Here is a 20120-nt window from a genome sequence, read left to right as displayed (position 1 = left end):
CGTTTAAAACTAGAAATTTCTCTCTAAGCATGGCTGTGGCTGAATGTTACCTCGTTTTTGTTGTCAGTTAACTTTAAATATTTCATATTTTCCACTGTAATTTCTACTTAGACTTCTAGATTACTTAGAATAATCATATCTTCCTGTTAAATTGATTCTTTATTATAAAATATTCTTTATCTGTAATAATAATTCTTGTCTTAATCTCTACTTTGTGTGGTATTAGTACAGCTATTATAGCGTACTTTTGGTTACTGTTTACATCATATATACTTTTTCTATTTTTTAAAATTCTTTCTGAGGCCCCATATTTAAAATGTCTCTTCTAGTCTACAGCCATGCTACCCTGAACAAGCCCGATCCCGTCTGATCTCAGAAGCTAAGCAGAGTCAGGCCTGGCTAATACTTGGATGGGAGACCACCTAGGAAGACGAGGTACTGTAGGCATAAAAAATAAGGGATTGTAAGCCGACAAGATCTTTGCAATCTGTGAGGTCAACCAAGGGTTGCCTCGCCTTGAAAAAAAAAAAAAAAGTCTCTTTTAAGCACTATAGAATTTGATCCATTTTAATGAAGTCTGGGAGTTTTTTGTCTTTTAATTATTTAGTTCCTTTACATTTAATGTAATTACTAAATACTTGGGTCCAAATCAACTAACTTACTATTTTTCTACTTGTCCTGAATTTTCATTGTTTCCTTCTATTTCTCTTTTCTTGACTTCTTTTAGATTAAGGTTTTTTTTTGGTTGTGCTTTTGTCATGTCATTCATGCCCCTCTCTTCATTGCAGTTACATATTCTCTTATTATTTACCTTTGACATTGCGACATGCTTCTCTGACTCTTTAGAGTCTCCCTTAAATGAATACTTTCCCCACTTCCCAGGCAGTGTGGGGACCTTTGAACACTTTCATCCCTGATTTCCTTCCTACATTTTTGTCCTATTGTCATCATGTATTATATTTGAACATATATTTTAAACTCCTTGAGAAAAAAAATACTATTTTAAAATCAATAATGATTTAGAATTTACCCCCATTTTAATTTTTCTGGTTTTCCTCCTGCACCTCCAGTTTAGACCAATTTTCATTTGACTCTAAAAATGTAAACCTCATTTACTTCTCAATTTAGTAGTTTGCTGGTAATATAGTCTATCAGATTTTGGGATTTTTCTTTTGTTTTTGTTTTGAAAATGACTTTATTTCTTTTTCATTTTTGAATGCTATTTTTCCTGAATAGAGAATTCCAGGTAGGCAGTTATATTCTTTCAGTACTTGAAAGATGACAATGCATTTCCTTGGGCTTTCATAATTTCTCTTGAAAGTCAGCTAGAGATACTATTGTATCTTTGAAGGTAAGGTGTTTTTATTCTCTTTTTATAATTAAAAATGCTTTTAAGACTTGCTCTTTATCTTTTTTTTTTTCAGCCTTTGAATGACGTGCCTACGCGTGGTTTTCTTTGTATTTATCCTGCTAGAATTCTTGACTCTGTGACTTGATATCTTTCATCACCTTGGGAAAATTATAAGCCAGACTCCGTTCAGCCACATTCTTTCTCATTTTCTCTTTCTGGGACTCGAATTCCATGTATGTCAGACTTTTTCACTGTGTTCCATATGTCTCTAATGCTCTTTTCTGAATTTGCTATCCTTTGTTTTTCCTTTCAGGATTTTAATTTGGATATTTCCAACTGACCTATTTTGCAGTTTCCTAATTCCCACTTCTGTGTCTAATCTGCTGCTGTTCTTGGGGAGGAGGAGGCGGGGTGGGAAAAGTTGATCTGATACAAACAACTCCATTGCAGTTGGAGATATCTCCAAATCATGAAAATTCCTTGGTCATTTTAATTAGCTCATTTTTCTCAATTCTCTCTTTTTATCTTATTGTATTTTCAGCTAAGTCTCTTCTCTTTTTAGTCTGTTTCTGTAATTTTTTTTTTTTTTTAATTTCACTGCTGTTCTATGCTCCGCTCACTCATATTCCTTCTTCCTTTGGGCTTACCTTCTCTTTCCTGGGCCCCCCAATCTGAGCATATTGTGCTCTTATTTTTCATGAGCAAATAACTTCATTTCTTTGTAAAATTTCTGGTACTATATTCAGTCAACTTTTCTCCCGTTCTGTGGCAATAGCCTTTTTGCTAAGTGTTCTTTACCTGCCACTTCCTCCCACCGTTACTTTCATCTTTTTATTTATTGTGTTACCTTTGTTTAGATTCTGTGACTTTTAAAAAATTAGTACTCGGAGACCACCTAGGAAGACCAGGTGCCATAGGCGTAAAAAATAAAAAAATAAGGGATCGTAAGCTGACAAGGTCCTTGCAATCTGTGAAGTCAACCAAGGGTTGCTTCGCCTAAAAAAAAAATTAATACTCTTTTATAAAGATATGAATTCTTCCTGAAGGTTTAGATTGAAGAGGGCCCAGTGCCATTTTCCAGGCTAATGACGGTTGTGTGTATGAGCATTCTTTTATTCTTTAATCCTCCCCAGTCAGATGAGATAAGCATGGCAGGACTGCTCACACCATGCTGTCTCACCATCAGAATGCAAATGTGGCTTCTCTGTGTCCTTCCTCATTTGGTCCCTGCCTTTCTTATTTGTCAAGACTTTGGATTTAAGCACTCTATGGAATCTTCAGCTGCAAACCTGTACACTGTTTCCACTCTCATTGTTCCAAAAAGAGATTTCCATGTCCCTTAGGGTGTGTCACTTACTTTGAGGGACCAAGCCTTCCTGGATTTGTCTGATGTGTCCCACTATGGACACCCTCCCTCGTTATCTTGGCTGGCTTGACCTTTGCTGCATCTGGGAGCCCTTCCTTACCTATTTCGGTTCAGGGTTGCAGATGTCTCTTAATTTCTTTCAAGATAGAATTTTGTTCCCGTTCTTATTCTTCTTGCTTTTGGGTGATTTCTCAGAAGAGAGAAAGTGCCCTCTTTATGCTGCATTTTAAAACCAGAAGGCTCACCCTCAGAGAGTCTTTTGCATACAATATTCTGTTTAGTTTCAGTTCTGCATCGCATATAATCTTTCAAGAGTCATATTAAGTGGCAAATAGAGAATTGAATTCAAATTTAAATTCAATCTTACCTGGCGCTACCAATGCAAATAACTCAATTGACGTGACAATCAAGTCATCAGAAACTGTCACACCTGGCTACATTTGTTTATGTGCAGGCAATGACAAGCCCATCACAGTATACTTTGCAACCTGGAAGCTAATAAAAATGTAAAAATTTGGAAAAACAGTCTATGGCAGTGGTCCCCAATTTTTGTAGCACCAGGGACCAGTGCTCCAAAGAGAATCCAATACCTGATGATCTGAAGTGGCGCTGAGGATCAGCTGGGGATCAGCTGCAAATACAAATGAAGCTTCGCTTGCTTACCCATCGTTAACCTCCTGCTGTGTGGCCTGGTTCCTACCAGTCAGCAGCCTGGGGGTTGGGGACTCCTGGTCTATGGCATTTCAGCTCAGCCGGAATCCAACTGGCTGGTGAAGAAGGTGAATTCATTCTATGGAGAAGCATTAACTTTTGTAAAGGCTGAGATTTTAGAATGGGTTTAGCCAAACAGAAAATAGTGCAAGTGGGAGGGAAAACAGAGTTCTACAGCATGTGGCACTTCTTTTCTACTGAATTGAATGCCAGTTCTTTAACTGAGAAATGAAATCTACACCAGTTTTCCAACAAACCCTTTGTTTTCTTGTTGTCCACAGAACAACGCTTAAATACTGCCACCTGGGACTCAGACCCTTCCACCCATAAGACAAAACTAAACTGAAGAAATTGGGTTAAATGACCAAATACCTTCTGTTTTGATAGCATTCTCTTTCTGCTTCCCCTACTGGTGTGTGACTGGTGTGTGTTGTCCGTCAAACATATCTTGTACTTTCTAGAATTTGATTCCTCCACTTGGAATTCTTCTCTTTCTCAATGACCAAATCTGCTGATAAAAACTCTGCTTATCTTTCAAAGCCCCACAGTCCTGTCCTGATTCCCCAACCAGGTGTGAACTTGCTTTCTACCTCTCAGCTGCATTTTTCATGTCTTTTCAGACCAAGTACCACTCCCTCGGGAGGTAAGGACTATTACTCTGACACCTCAACTCATCCCTCTGGGAAACTATTTTCAAAACCAGCCTTCAAAGTCTTCCTGTCCTGGCTCCCTCTGTCTAGCCTGAATCTCCATGTTCCACTGGCCTCTCAACTTTGTTCCTACATGGGCTGCAATTGGCTTCCCCAGAAGAGTCCTGGGAAATGTGGGGCAGGGGCAGACACCGTGGAAGAGCTCAAAGCCCTTTGTAAGCATCTAATCCTCTCAGATCCCTATGAAAGTAAGTGTTATTACTTATAAATGAGGGAACTAAAGCTTAGAGAGAGTAAGTTGCGCAAAGACACACCCCAGGAAAGTAGGGATAGCCAGTGATAGCCACCATGAGCCCTGCTTCCTGGTATCTACACCCTCCTGTAGTCCCAGTTTCCCACAGAGAATCAGAACCAATGTGAGGGATCCAGAGAATATGGCAGAAATGACGATCTATCATTTCCAAGGCCAGGTCCTAAAAGACCTGTGGGTGCTGCCACCTTCTCTGAGATTGCTTGCCCCTGCAGAATTTACTGCCATGTCATGAGAACATTTACACGGTTTATAAAGAAACTCACATGAAGCCTTCTGTACCATCCTGGAAGTGAATCCTACAGCCCCGGTCAAGCCTTCAGATGACTGCAACGCCAGCTTTTAGGGCACCAGTCATATTGGATTAGGGGCTCACCCTGCTCCAGTATTACCTCATGTCAACTGCTTATATCTCATTGGCCTTATTTCTCAAAAAGTCACATTCTGAAGTAATGGGGGTTAAGACTTCAACAGCTCTTTTCGAGGGACACAACCCATAAAACCTGGGGAGGGTCAGGTTCAGGCACGGATTAGTAAGAGCACCTCGGGTAGAAAGCGCCTGTGTAAACTCATGTCGGTGTAAATTTCTGTCTCGATGCCAACAGGGATGGGCCAGTGGGGTAGGTGGCTCCAAGTTATCATGGGAAGAGGGATAAGGAGGCTGAGGGATCCAGGTGACCCAAAGTAAATCGAAGATAATGGTTAGATTGAGAAAAGGAAGGTGATCCCTCATGGAAGCTGGGATAAACAGGGAACAAAGAACACAGGAAAGAAGCGTGTTTGATCCTCAGGTGTTCTGCTAAGTTGAAATATTTGAAAAATAATACAGTTGGTTACAATGTCAAGAGAAGGAAGTCAAAGCAGAGGCATCAAATGTCCTTCTAGGTGTTATTTCCAGGAGCATGTCTTGGTGGCATGTGTCAGGGGACAGTGCAGAGAAATGTCTGACATCTTGGGAACCACTTTTTTTCATCTTTGTGGAAGGCACTGCCTGGAGCCCTCTTTTGCTAATTTTCATGGTTTTGTCTTTTCCTCCAAGTGGCTTAAACCACTTGAGGTCTACCGCTTGGCTTCAATAACAGGTTTCATTTTCAACTTAGCATACTTCTACATCAGCCAACACCCGTGTTTTGTTCCATTTGGTTTAGCTATTTTCAAAAGTTACTTGCATCTTCAAAGTGACTGCTTGCTACCTTGTGAGCAAAGCTAGCCCACAACTAAAAGCATATTTCACACCTGCTTCATACAGCAGTTTAGGCAAATTAGGAAGAAACATTGTATGTTCCTGTATTACAAATATTTTCAAATTCATTCAACCTTCCAGCAGTTACTTGAGTATCTAGCACCTGGCATAAGATTAAATATTCTGCTTTTCCTATGGTATTATTCACTTGGCTTGAAAACTTTAAATCTGTGACAGCTATAAGTAGGTGTTTTAGTTTAAAATACTGTTGTCTTAATGCATTTCTTTTCCTCCAACCTACCCATTTTCTTGCTTTAAAAAAAATTTTAAACAAATATAAAAATTCATTCTAAATTAGAAGTGAAAGTTCCTCTTTCAAACTCATAATTAAGAAAAATACTATCAGCCAGGAACCTTAGACCAATGAAGGAAGTTGTTTCCTCATTCAGAAAACTCACTCGTGTCGTAGAGATGGCTTTCTCACTTTGGAGAAACCACCATACAAGTTTGTCTTGTTTATTTTTAAAGGAGGGCATCGGATAAATCTCAAAGACATTATGTTGAACAAAAGAAGCCAGACACAAAAGAGTAAATTTTTATAAAATTCTAGAAGACTCCAACTAATTTACAGTGACAAAAAGCAGATCAGTGGTGGCCTGGGGCTGGAGCGTGGGGGATATTGTGACTGCAGAGAGCCTAGAAGGAATGTTCTGGGAGCGTGGAAATGTTCTATATCGTGATTGTGACAGTGGTTACACAGATATATATACATTTGTCAAAACTCATCAAACTACACACTTATTTATATGTAAATTATACCTCCGTAAAACTGACTGAAAAACAAGTACATAAATTCAATCTGGAGCTAGGATCTGAATGAAAAAGAATTCTTAAGGGACTATACAAATATATGCATACACACACACACACACAACATTTCTTTATTTCTGCTTTTTCTTTAAAGAGTTTTATTGAGGTATAATTTATGCATCATAAAATTTATCTGTTTTAAGTGTACAACTCAATAAATTTTAGTAAATGTACTAAAGAGTTGTGCAACCACCACCGCAATCCAGTTTTAGAACATTTCCATCATCCCGGTAAAATCCCTCATACCCATTTGTCATCAGTCCCCAGTGGAGCATATGTTTTATTGTGACTTTGGGGGAAGTGGGCTAAGTGAGTACCTTAAATGGCTGAGCTCATTTGCCAGGATCCATGACTCAAGACTTGGTGGGCCTATTGTGGGGGTACAGCCTCACAGTCCCTCAGTGGCCCCTCGGAGGCAGGTTCTCCACTTGTGCCTCAATTCTTTCTGCAAATGTCCTCCATGGACATCCCCCAAAGACGGGCATGGGGAAGCCTCTGGCTTCTTCGGGTGCATCCTGCTGCCCTCTACGCCCCATGCTCTGCCAGTAAACAGGGCAGCTCCCTTGCCCAGTTGCTCTGGACAGCCCACCTGCTGCCCTTCTATGCCCAGGCACTACTAGACAGGGCTCAAGTGCATCACCTTTGCTCCTGCTCGCTGTCCAGGAGAAGGCCCAGGAGGAGCCTGTTCTGCTGGTCAGTTATCACTGGAAGCAGTGACAAGAACAGCTTGAATGTCCCAAGAGCAACACAAGAAAGTGGAGAGAACACAGGAATGATCACAGTGGACTTGGAGCAAAAATTAGCCCCACTTTGAACAGTAGTTACGTTTAATGTGAAAAGCCTGGCCCACTCCCAGGAATACAGATAACGCTGTGACCTTAATTTGCGGAAACCAAGGGTGAATGGATGACAGGAAGGTAGAGGACAACCTGAGCCTCTCCTCCATGTTTCCACGCAAGGTCAAAGTCAAGGGCAGAGCTCAGGATTTACTTTATGTGCCTCCCCAGGACTCTGCTGATGAAATTTAGCAATGAACAAGGACGACACCATTATTCACACATAGACTATCACAAATGGAAGACTATATGTGGGCCGAGGCCCTTTGTAAGGGGTTCTGTAGGTGGTGTGTGCAGCTCTGAGCTGTGGAGCTGCCCACAGCCTACGTGGAGCAATTTGTAAGCAGTGTGACAGGCCAGTCATCCCCGGGGCATAAAAAAAAGATATGTTACCCCTAGGACATTAAAAAAAGATATGTCATCCCCAGGGCATTAAAAAAAGATATGTCTTCAATATTTTAGAGTGTAAGGGCAATGTTAAGTGTGACAACAAGCTGCCCAGGGGACCCATGGCTTAGTGAGTTGCTTGTATATATGCTCTATGTTGGGTCATTGCCTTCAAGGCTGGCTAGGTCGTTGGCTAGGTCACTGGCAGGGCTAGTGCAAGATGAAAATGTGGGTCCCTTTGTTTATAAAGAGGAAAATGGCTTTTCCCTTTCATTTGTAGTCTCCATCTCAACCTGAAAAGGTGTTTTTTATTTGCTACACCCTACTATTCACTTCCTCGTCAATCCCTTTTGGCCAAATCCCACCTCAGATCTTCCCAGGAACTGAACTCAGACAGGCAGGGAAGGCTCTGCTCTAGTTGGATGACCACTGAAACATTATTGCTAAGGCACCGTGGTGAGTTCCCTGGATTGTTTTTCCCTCATTTACTCTAGACTCAGAGTGGAAGAAGCTGGAAATCTGGAGGTGGTAATTGTGCAGACAAAAAAAGTCTCAACTAAACGTGCTTTTTCTAGCCAAAGGACCAGGAAGGGACATCCTACAAGACAGAAAACTTGTTGACAGAAACTGCTCTCCTCCATCTAGATACCACAGAAAAAAGCCTGTGGCCCCACTGTCACCCATTCCAGCAAAGACTAAGTGGGAAGACTGGACTTCCAGCTTTACCAGGTGTAAATAGCTGCCCCAACTTTCTGCCTAGGTGGGGTTAGAGAAGCCGAGTGAAGAGAGTCGGGATGTTCACTATTGCCCAGCAATCACAAGGCCACTCTCAGATGGTGTCAGTGGAGGCCATGTGGGGAGCAGTAAATGACAAACTTTTACTTATCCCTGCCATGGGGTTACGGCCTAGTGAGGAGACAGAATTTCCACCCCCACCCAGCAGTAATGAGGAGCCTCATCACCCTTGAGTATCAAAGGAGACCAGGTAAGGAACCCGGACTGTACCCTAACCCGGCAGTTACAAGGTGGCAACCTCACTTCTGCTAGAGTGGTGTCTAAAGAAGCCAACTAAAGCAGAAGGTTTAAAGAAGATCCAGAGTCTCATAACATAATACCCAGAATGTCCAGGATTCGATTTGAAAAGATCACTCATCTTATCAAGATCCAGAACTAGCTCAAACTGAGTGAAAATAGATAGCTGATTGCAACCCCAAGATGACAGAGACCTTAGAGCTAGCTGATAAGGTTTTAAAGCAGCCACAATAAAAATGTTCAATGAACAAGTATGAACATGCTTAGGCAAATGAAAAGTAGAGATTCTCAGCAAAGACACAGGCTGTTTTAGTTTCAGTAAAAAAAAAAAAAAGACGATATAAAGAAGGACTAAATGGAAATCTTAGAACTGAAAAGTAAATAACCAAAACTGCTATATATAGGCTGAACATCAAAATGAATGAAATGGAGGGAAAAATATGTGAACTTTAAGATAGAACAATAGAAATTACTCAATCTGAGCAACAGAGAGAAAAAAATCGAGGAGCCCCTAGAACCTGTGGGACTGTAACAAAAGATTTGCTGTGAATCTCACTGGATTCCCAGGATGAGAGGAGAAAGAGGGCAGGATTGAAAAAGTCCTGGAAGAAATAATGGCCGAAAACTTCCCAAATTTGGTAAGAGATGTAAAACTACAGATTGAAGAAGCTGAGAAAATTTGAAATAGAACACACACACACACACACACACACACACACACACACACACACACACACTCCACACCAAAACGTGTTATAGTCAAAGTCTGAAAACTAAAGAGAAAATAAAAATCTTGAAAGCAGCAAGAAAGAAACGTCTTATCTACGGAGAAAAAACAATTTGAATGACATTAGACTTTTTATCAGAAACCATGGAAACCAGAAGAAAGTGGCACAATATTTTTCAAGTACTGAAAGGAAAGAATCCTATATCCAGTGAATATATTCTTTAAAAATGAAGAAGAAATCAAGATATTTTCAGATGAAGGAAAACCGAAGAATTTGTTGCCAGCAGACCTAAGCTAAAATAATGAATAAAAGAAGTTCTATAAACAGAAAGGAAGTGATAAAAGAGGGAACTTGGAAAAGCAGAAAGGAAGAGAGAACACAGTAAAAACACAATATAGTCTCTCTCTCCTCTTGATTTTCCTAAATTATATTTGATGATGGATGTAAAATTTGTAACACTGTCTGATGTGGTTTTAAATGTATGTAGAGGAAATATTTAAGAAAATTATATTATTAGTGGAGGACAGTAAAGGGCAATAAAGGGAAATAAATTTTTATGCTTCACTCAGCTGATAAAACGAGGACAAGACACTAATAATATATGTATATGTAATATAATACCTAGAGCAACCTTTAGAAATGCTATAAAAATAGAGACACTAAAAACACTATAGGTAAATCAAAACAGAACTCCAAAAATATATAAGTAGCCCAAAGGAAGTCAGGAAAAAGACAACAGAGTAATGAAAAACAAAGAGAAAAAAACCCAGAAAATCAAAAACAAATGGCAGATTTAAGCCCCAAGATATGCCATGCTAACACCAACCAAAGAAACCTGGATGAAATAGTTTGCTAGGGCTGCTGTAACAAAATACCATAAAGTCGGTGGCTTAAGCAAAAGGAACTTATTGTCTTACAGTCTTGGAAGTCAGAAGGCCAAGATTAAGGTGTGAGCAGAGCCATACTCCCTCTGAAGGTGCTTGGAAAGGATTTGTCCAGGACTCTCTCCTAGCTTCTGACCAGTTCCTGGCTTGTGGCCGTATAACTCCAGTCTTCAATGGTGTTCTCCCTGTGTATGTCTCTAAATTCCCCCTTTCTGTAAGGATGTCAGATATGTTGGATTAGAGTTCCAACCTACTCCAGGGTGAACTCATCTTAACTAACCACATCTTCAACAACCCTGTTTCCAAAGAAGAGTCACATTCTGAGGTACTGGGGATTAGAGTCCCAACATCTTTGTGTAACACATTTCAACCCATAACACTGGAGTAGCCATATTAATTTCAGATCAACTAGACTTCAGGGCAAGGAAAATCATCAGGGATAAAAAGCAACTTTACATTATGATAAAAGGGTCAATTCTCCAAGGAGACAGAACAGTCCTTAAAGTGCATGCACCTAACAACAGAGCATCAAAATACATGAGGCAAAACCAGATAGAACTGCAAAAAAAAAAAGAAAAAAAGACAACTCTATTATTATTGTTGGGGACTTCAGCACCTCTCTATTAGTAATTGACAGAGCAGTTAGAAAATCAGTAAGTATAGAGCTGACTGAACAACACCTCAATCAGCTGGATCTAAGCAACATTTATAGAATTCTTCATCCAATAACAGAATACATATTTTTCTTAAGTTTATTTGGAACATTCACTAAGATAGACCACATTCTAGGCCACAAAACAAATATAAAACAATAGAAATCATATAAAGTATGGTCTCAGACCACAGTAGAACTAAATTAGAAATCAATAACAGAAAGATGGCTTGAAAAATCACCAAATGTTTGAAGATTATATAACATGCTTCTAAATAATGAGTCAAAGAAGAAGTCTCAAGAAAAATTTTAAAATATTTTTAACTAAATGAAAATAAAATATAACTTACCAAGATTTGTGGGATATAGTGAAATCAGTGTTTAGAGAAAACTTTATAGCATTGGGTGCATATATTAGAAAAGAACAAAGATCTAAAATTAATAATCTGAGGGACTTGAGAGCAAAGACAATGACTAGGAACAGAAAGGGTCATTTTTTAATAAAAGGGTCAATCCACCAAGAAGACACAGTAATCCTAAATGTGTATGCACCAAACAACATGACTGCAAAATATGTGAAGAAAAATTGTTATATCTAAAAAAAGTATAAAAATTCATAATCATAATTGGAAAATTCAATACCTTTTTATCAACAGTTGATAGAACTATTAGACAGAAAATCAGCAACAATTTAGAAGTGCTAAACACCATCAGTCAGGGAGATCTAATTGGCCTTTATAGAAAGTTCTGCACAATAGTAAAGTACACATTCTTTTCAAGTGTCCACAGTATATATACCAAGACAGACCACATCCTTGGCTATAACACAAACCTCCACAAACTTAAAGGGATTTAAATGATAGTGTGTTCTTCAATAATAATAGAATCAAATTTGTTGTTAATAATGGAAAGAGTACAGGAAACTCTCCAAAGACTTGGTAACTAAACAAAATACTTTTAAATAATCCATAGGTGAAAGAGGAGCTTTCAAGGGAAATTTAAAATACATTGGATTGAATGAAAATTAAACTCAACATTTGTGGAACACAGCTAAAGGAGTGCTAAGAGGGAAATATGTAGCACTAAATGTAAACATTATAAAAGATGAAATGCCTCAAATAATCTCAGCTCCTACCCTCAAGAACCTAGAAAAAGAAGAGAAAAATAAACCTGAAGCAAACAGAAGGGAGGAAATAAAGATCAGAGCAGAAATCAATAAAATTGAAATTGAAAAAATAGAGGAAACCAATGAAATGAAGAGTTGTTTCTTTAAGAGATCAATAAAATTTAAAATCTCTGGCAAGATTGACAAGGGGAAAAAAAGAGATAACACAAACTACCATTATCAGAAATGAAGCAGGGGTATTATTATAGACTTTGTACATACTAAAAAAATAATAAGAGAATACTACAAACAACTCTACCCACATAAATTTGACAACTTAGACAAAATGAGCCAATTCCTCAAAATACACAAACTACTACAACTCACATTTATAAAATAGCTCATTTGAATAGCCCTATAAATATTATGAAATCTAATTCATAATTTAAAAATCCGCCCCCCCACAAAATAATCAGTCTCAAACATTTTACCAAGAGGTTGGTAATTTAACACCAATTCTACACAAACTACACTGGAAATGGAAGGGGAGGGAACACTTTCCAACTCATTTTATGAAGCTGAAAAAATGGACAAAAAGATTAGACCAATATCTCTCATGAAAATAGATGCAAAAATTCTTAACACAACATTAGCAAATAGAATTCAGCAATATATAAAAAGAATTATACCACAAAAACAAGTGGGATTTATTCTAGAGATTCAAGACTGGTTCGATACCCAAAAATCAATTAAAATAGTCCACTAGGCTAAAAAAGAAAAGTCACATGATCATATCAATGGAAGCAGAAAAATAATTTAATATTCAATTCATGATAAAAACTTTAATAATTGAAGGCTCAGAAAAAAGATAAAAGAAAGACATAATATGTAATCAGTGCATTCTTCCAAAGTAAAGGCCAGATAATGCCATGGCTTGAAGAAAATTTCACCATAGTTCAAAGGGCGACAATGATGGGAGCAGAGAGTCCTCAAATAGAACACAGTGATAGAGGCATTGCTGTGGAAAATTATATTCCTGTTGTAAGCAGCAATTTAGATCCAGCAAACCAGTATTATTTATTACATTGACTTAGTAATGTCAATTATTAATAGGTAAAAGTAATTGAAATTTAGTATATATACTGGTTAAAATTTTATTGGATTTGTTGCTTTGCTTGTTTCACATCTCTAAAACTGCGTATAAGGAGTTTATATCTAGTTTTAAGTTTATATATTTAAGTAATATTTTGATTAAAACAATTAAAACACTATTATTAAAATAATCAAAAACAATAAAGTGGTAAATACTCAAAGTCCACAGAATGCTTTCCTTCAAGTATTATGCTGTCACAGAATAAATTTTTTCTTTTTTAGGCGAAGCAACCCTTATTTGACTTCACAGATCATAAGGACCTTTTCAGTTTATAATCCCTTATTTTTTTATTTTTTATGCCTACAGCACCTGGTCTTCCTAGGTGATCTCCTATCCAAGTACTAGCCAGGTCTGACCCTGCTTAGCTTCCGAGATCAGATGGGATTGAGCTTTTTCAGGGTAGCATGGGCATAGACTGTTACAGAATAATTTTTGAACTGAAAATTCTTCAGAGATTTAATAGAGAGGAAACTGAAGCCCCAAGAGATTAAAAGACTTTCCCAAGGTCAGACACAGTTCTGTCAGTTTGGATAGGGAAGAAATGACATCTTCGTTTTCACTATCCTCAAACTGAAAAACTGCGCTTCCCTCCATTGTGAAAGCAGGCTGCATGCTGTGGCAGGAGGGGCACACCAGTGGTTCCGCAGGGGCCAAATGTTGGGTTTTTCCTTGATCTTAGTTGTTGTAGTACCTCCAAGGATTATTTATACTCACCATGACTTTAAAACCACAATAATCATTAGACTTGCCACCAGATCTTATTATTTAAAGTGTTTATAAAGAAGCACATATATTACTAGTAGAGCATAAATTTTCAGAAAAATATTTTGAGAACTGTACTTCAATATGTTTCCTCTACAATTCTATGCATTGTTTTTTATTCATTTAAAAGCATTTTTCTTTTTTTCCTGAGAAGGGCACCATGGGCTTCCCAGACCACCAAAGAAGGCCATAGCACAAAATATTCAAGAAACCCTGCCCTAGAGGGTTAATTAACACACGAATGTTAGAAATTATTTTTCTCCCATGTTAATAAGAGCTGTTCAAGTAGTGAGTCTGGCTCTTACAAACTGATGCTCCAGAGTCTAAACTGCAGTCCAACACTTGTCAATTAGACCAGGACCTTGGACCCAACTTGGTCTTCTCTTTACAAAAGACATGATCACCTGGCTCAGCCAGAAGCCTGGCTAGTCCTGTGGTCAAGACATTTCTGTGTTGGCTTTGGAGTGATTCCTTCTGGCAAGGTGTGTGTCATGGGTTGGTGTCCTCCAAAATGACATCTTGAAGTCTTAACCCCTGGCACCTGTGAATATGCCCTTTTTGGAAATAGGGTCTTGTAAATAAAATCAAGTTAAAGATGATATAATGCTGGAGTCTAATCCAATATGTCCTTATAAGAAGAGGAAAATGCCATGCGACGACAAAAGCAGAGATTGGAGTGAGGCAGCTCAAACCCAGGAACACCAATGATTGCCGGCCAGCGCCAGAAGCTGGGAGAGGCCAGAGAGGATTTTACCCAGTGTCTTGGAGGGAGCGTGGCCCTGCTGACACCCTGGTTTCAGACTTCTAGGCTCCAGAAATGTGAGAGCATATTTTTGTTGTTTGAACCACCAAGACGGTGGTGCTTTGTTAGTGTGGCCCTAAGAAACGAGTGCAGTGTGTACCAGAATCCTTACCAAAGGGAGAGTGGGAACCTCGCTGGGGCCACAGAGCTGGCTATGAGACTTTTGGAACTTCATCGCTAACATATGTACATGTGGCAGAATCTGGTCTGAGCCTAACACCAGTTGTCACATACCATCTAGTTGAGAGGTTGTGGGGAAGGCAATGTAGAGCAGCCACACACTCACTTCCAACTGGCAGAACCTAGAGATGCCCAAAATAGCAGCACAATTGTTGGGCCTAGGGATTAGCTTAGCACAGTTGAAAATAGAATATCACTCTCTCTTTTTGTGTTACACTCAGCTAAATCCGTCCCATCTCAAGTGAAATCTGCACCTTACATTTTTACTCACCACCCTTTCTTTCCCTGGGGTTCAAACCCTAGTCCAGGGAAGGCTGGCTGGGGCCCACACTCACTGGTTTCATAGGGCTGTCTCCCTCTGCCTAGGATGTGTTCCCTCCCCGGGGCAAGTGGGATTGGTGCTCAGTCCTTTACACAGAGACATATGCAAGTCTGCCCATGACTTTGCCAGACCTCCACCTTGTCTGCTTCTCAGGAGTGGGCAGGGAATCTGCGAATCAGGACTCTCGTCTCTATCAACCCAAGGCCTATCTCCCAAGACATCAGATCCTGTTGGGTACCAGTTCAGACACCCATTTTAGAAAGCCCTTTGTGCGAGTTCTCAGGCAGAAGTGTTCTGGGGCCTTGAACTTCTTGCCTCCCTGGTTTGGATGCTTGAGGAAGGAACGGTGGAACTTGGGAATCTTTACGGAAAGGAACATCCCATTATTGGCACTGCCACTCCTTCCCTCTTGAGGCCTCGTTCCCGGCTCCGAATCCTCATCAGTCCAAGACAGCCCTTCCTTCCATGGAGCCACTGCCTTCTCTTGCCCAGAAACTAAAGTCTGCTCTGCTCCCAACATATCCTTTAAAATACCCTAGTGCATTCGTAAGAGCCACCAATTCTTTAATAATTGCTCCCAGATCAAATGCGAAGTCAAATATTGATCTGCATAAACTTACACTTATGTAATCTCATCTTCAAATGTCAGAAAAATGGCTTCAACCTTCTCCATTCCTGAGAAAATGTGCAGCTCCTTCAGTTTCACACAAAATCTTCTTCAAAATGTGTAGTCTGGTCCCTCAAATTAAGTTTTCAGCTGAAGAAAAACTATTGCTCAAAATGCTTGTGAACTAGCCTTTCATGCTACTAAACCACCCTGCTCCCTCTGCTATTTTTGGCCAGCGAACTAGCTCCTAAACTTACTGATTTACTGAGATAATTCACATACCATAAAATCCAGCCATTTAAAGTGTATGGTTTAGTGGTTTGAGTGTAGTCACAGACTTGTACACTGATCACTATCATCTAATTCCAGAACATTTCATCACCCCAAAAAGAAATCCTGTGCCCAGTAGCAGTCACTTCTCCCCTCCCCCGGCCCCTGGCAATCACTAATTTCATTTCTGCCCCTATGGATTTACCTGCTCTTTTATTTTTTTTCAACCCTTTTCCATTCCCAAGAATCCACTCCAGCTCCACCAAATGAACACTACTTTAGCGAAGGCCTACTGTGAGGGAGGGACGCTCTGGGCTTTGACTTTGAAAGGCCAACCTTTCAAGAACTCTTTACTTGTAATGCAAAGGAAGAGGGGCAGGGGGCCATAGATCCCAGGAAGGGCTGGGCTCAGTGGTTAAGGAGGTGTAGTAGCAGTGACCACAACACCCAGCGCTCCTGCTTCCTCTGTTGGAGCAACACTGCCTATCTCCTTAGCGATGAGGCTTCATAACCATGGAGAATGTGTGCCAAGTGCAGGAACCTTTGTTTCTAACTACAGGAGAGTTGCTGCAGGTGCAACTAGCTTTCAGTGCAAACAGAAACACACTTAAATGTCCACTGAACTACTAGAAACTCGATTCTCTTGGGCACAGTCCACTATCTCTCTGGGCCCCACTATCTTTCACAGTGACCGTTTGTTGGCTCTGGTACTGCTGGGTTGACACCATCTACGTCCTCCTTCATGGCAGGGCTATTACTGCATCACCAGCTAACCAAAGTCTTATTAGATGAAAATAGTTTTAAAGACACCTTTGGAGAAGGTAATTTAGCCTTAAAATATATAAAATTAAGCATATTCATTTTGCTAGAATTTTTTTCTAAACTAATCTATAATAATTCTAAATATACTTTTAATTTTGAAAGAATGTACATTTTCAAAATAATATAAAAAGATGCTTGTTTTTAAATAAAGGTCTGAACAATTTTTGGCAGTGTTCTTTTCTTTTTATGGTACCTACTACTAGTATGTAAATGGGTTCACCTTGGTATCTCTTTATTCAGTTCATGTCCTTTTCTTTATACACTTTCATATAGTAGCCTAATTTATAATCTCTTATAACAATTTAGGTATTTTATATTTATTAACATTTAACATATTAGAAGTTAAAACTGAAAACTTTAAAAATATTTAATTCCTTTAAAAATAACAGTAAACATATGTTAACAAACATTTTTAAGAAAAATAAGTATGTTTTCTAAAGAACTTTAGTGAGAAGAGTGGCATTGTTTTATATTTTGCAAATCTCTTTAATATCTCAATAGAAAATAGCTAGTTGCACATCAACTTTTTAAAATAACAGCTTTGTCAAGATCTAATTTACGTATCATACCATTCATCCACTTAAATTGTACAATTCAATGGTTTTTAACATATTCACGGAGTTGTACAAGCATCACAATTAATTTTAAAACATTTTCATTACCCCTCAAAGAAGCACTGTACCCATTAGCATTCACCATTTCCCGTTGCCCTCCACCCTCTTGGCCCTGCCCTAGGAAACTAATGATTCCACATTCTGTGTCAGTGGATTCGCCTATTCTAGACATTTCCTGAATAGAAATGGAATTATACAACATGCGGTTCTTTGTGACTGGCGTCTTTCACCTGGCATAACATTTTTAAGGTTCATCTACTTTGTAGTGTGTTTCGGTAATTCATTTCTTTTTATTCCTGAATGACACATTTCATTGCATGCATATCTCACATTTTGTTTATCCATTCATCAATTGATAGACATTTGGTCATATTTCCATTTTTTGACTATTAGAAATAATGCTGCTATGAACATTCTTATACAAATTTCTGTATACATATATATTTTCATTTCTCTTCAGTATATGCCTAGTATATGCCTTAGGACATTGGGACACATGTCTCAGGGAAATTGCTAAGTCATATGGTAACTGTGTTTAACGTTTTGAGGAACTGCCAGGTTGTTTTCCACCAGATTTATGTTCCATTTTATATTCCACCAGCAATGTATGAGGGTTCCAACTTCTCCACATCCTTTCCAACACTTGCAATTATCTGCCTTTTTTATTTTTGCTGTCCTAGTGAATGTGAAGGGCTAGTCCACTGTGCTTTTGATTTGTATTTCCCCAATGACTAATGGTGTTAAGCTTCTTTTCATGTGCTTATTGGCTATTGTATATTTTCTTAGAAGAAAGGTCTACTTAAATCCTTTGTCCATTTTTAAATTGGGTTGTTTTATTGAATTGTAAGTCTTTATATTCTAGATACGAGACCTTTCTTGATATGTGATTTGCAAATATTTTCTCTCATTCTATGGGTTGTCACTTCACTTTCTTGATTGTATCCTTCTAAGCAGTTTTTCATTTTGATGGTGACCTATTTACGTATTTTTTTCTTTTACTGCTTGTGCATTTGGTGTCATATTTAAGAAACCATTGCCTAATACAGAATCATGAATTTTAAACCTATGGGTTTTTTTTTTTGTGTGAGAGTTCTATATTTTTAGCACTTATTTTAAGTCTTTGATCCATTTTAATTTTTGTGTCTATTAAGTAGGAGTCCAACTTCATTCTTTTGCATGAAGAAATCCAGTTGTCCCAACATCATATGTTGAAAATAACATTCTTCCCCATTGGTGGTCTTGGCACCCTTTTTGAAATTAAATTGACAATAAAGGGATTTTTTTCCAGGCTCTAAGATTCCTTCTTTCATTCCTGACTTTAGTCTTTTCTCTTTTTCCTTGGTCAAACTAGCTAAAGATTTGTCAATTTTGTTGATCTTTTCAAACAACTAACTTTTGGTTACATTAATTGTCTCTACTTTTCTATTATCTATATCATTAATTTCCACTCTAATATTATTTTCTTCTATTTGCTTTGGTGTTGTTTGTTCTTCTTTTTCCAAGTGTAATAAGGTGGAAAACTAGGTTATTGATATATTTCTTCTTATATATATATGTATACACACACACACACACACACACACAAGTGTTTAGAGCTATAAATTTCCCTCTAAGTACTGCTTTTACTGCATCCTATAAGTACTGTTATGAAGCATGAAGCATGTGGTGTTTCTCCTCAGAGGGTGCATACTTGGGCACACAGTCACTCTGGGATGTTAGTGGCTTTAGCAGTGCTCTCTTTGACCGTCTCTTTTATCTCTGTTAAGCTGTCTGCACCATTTGCCTTACCCCCAGCTATCTGAGTCCACTACTTGCTGTCTAATTGCTCTATTGTTTTTGGCAATTCCCTGGAACATGTAGGGGTAGTCTTTGAGGCCAGTATTTTTCTAACCCCAGGACTCCTCTTCTTAACCGTTTATTTCCCTGGTTCTCTCTAGAGAACTAGCTGGCCTATGGTTTAGCTTGTTGAATTAATTAAAAGAAGCTACCAGTCTCCTCTTATTGGCTGACCACCAAAATCGCCACTGTTTTTTAGAGGCCCCTTAAAGCTTGAACTTCCCCATATTCTGTTTCAAATAAAGTCAGTTCCTTGGGAGACTGATGGAGTGCTCTGTCCTTATGGATTTCATCTACCCCTGGGAAGATCTCCGAGCCTCCATACTCTGGGCGCTGGGTAAGAGTGGCAGCCTCTGGTCTTGACTTGCCTCTCCTGGTATGGAACCTCCATCCTACAGGCAAGAAGGGGTAAGGTGATCAGGGTCCCAACCTGCTCACCCTGCCTTAGCTTGGATAAAGCCTCCACCTTATGAGTGGGGTCTGCATGGCAGAAGAGAGCCTCTGACCTGTTGTCCACACTTAGTAGGAATTTAGCCTCTTTAACTGGGAGTTGGAGGTGAAAAATCCTGGTAACCTGTGCCTCCCTGTGAGATATTATATCTCTTGATGAGAAGTCCGTCCCTTGATGGAGTCCCATCTTCTTGGCCATACCTGTCTGAGTGGGGCTTCTGTCAAGCTGAGCAGGGC

General features: G+C 39.0%; 2 pseudogenes; one reads left to right on the top strand and one right to left on the bottom strand.

Annotated features, from left to right (window-relative positions):
• The first annotated feature begins 328 nt into the window (after positions 1 to 328).
• Positions 329 to 447, top strand: LOC112477864 (annotated as a pseudogene).
• A 13068-nt stretch (positions 448 to 13515) lies between these two features.
• Positions 13516 to 13634, bottom strand: LOC112477866 (annotated as a pseudogene).
• Positions 13635 to 20120: the final 6486 nt, after the last annotated feature.

The sequence above is a fragment of the Pteropus alecto genome, unplaced genomic scaffold (genome assembly GCF_000325575.1).
Source record: "Pteropus alecto unplaced genomic scaffold, ASM32557v1 scaffold223, whole genome shotgun sequence".
NCBI lineage: Eukaryota > Metazoa > Chordata > Mammalia > Chiroptera > Pteropodidae > Pteropus > Pteropus alecto.
Note: the sequence above shows the minus strand (reverse complement) of the source record. Positions and strands in the feature narration are given on the sequence as shown.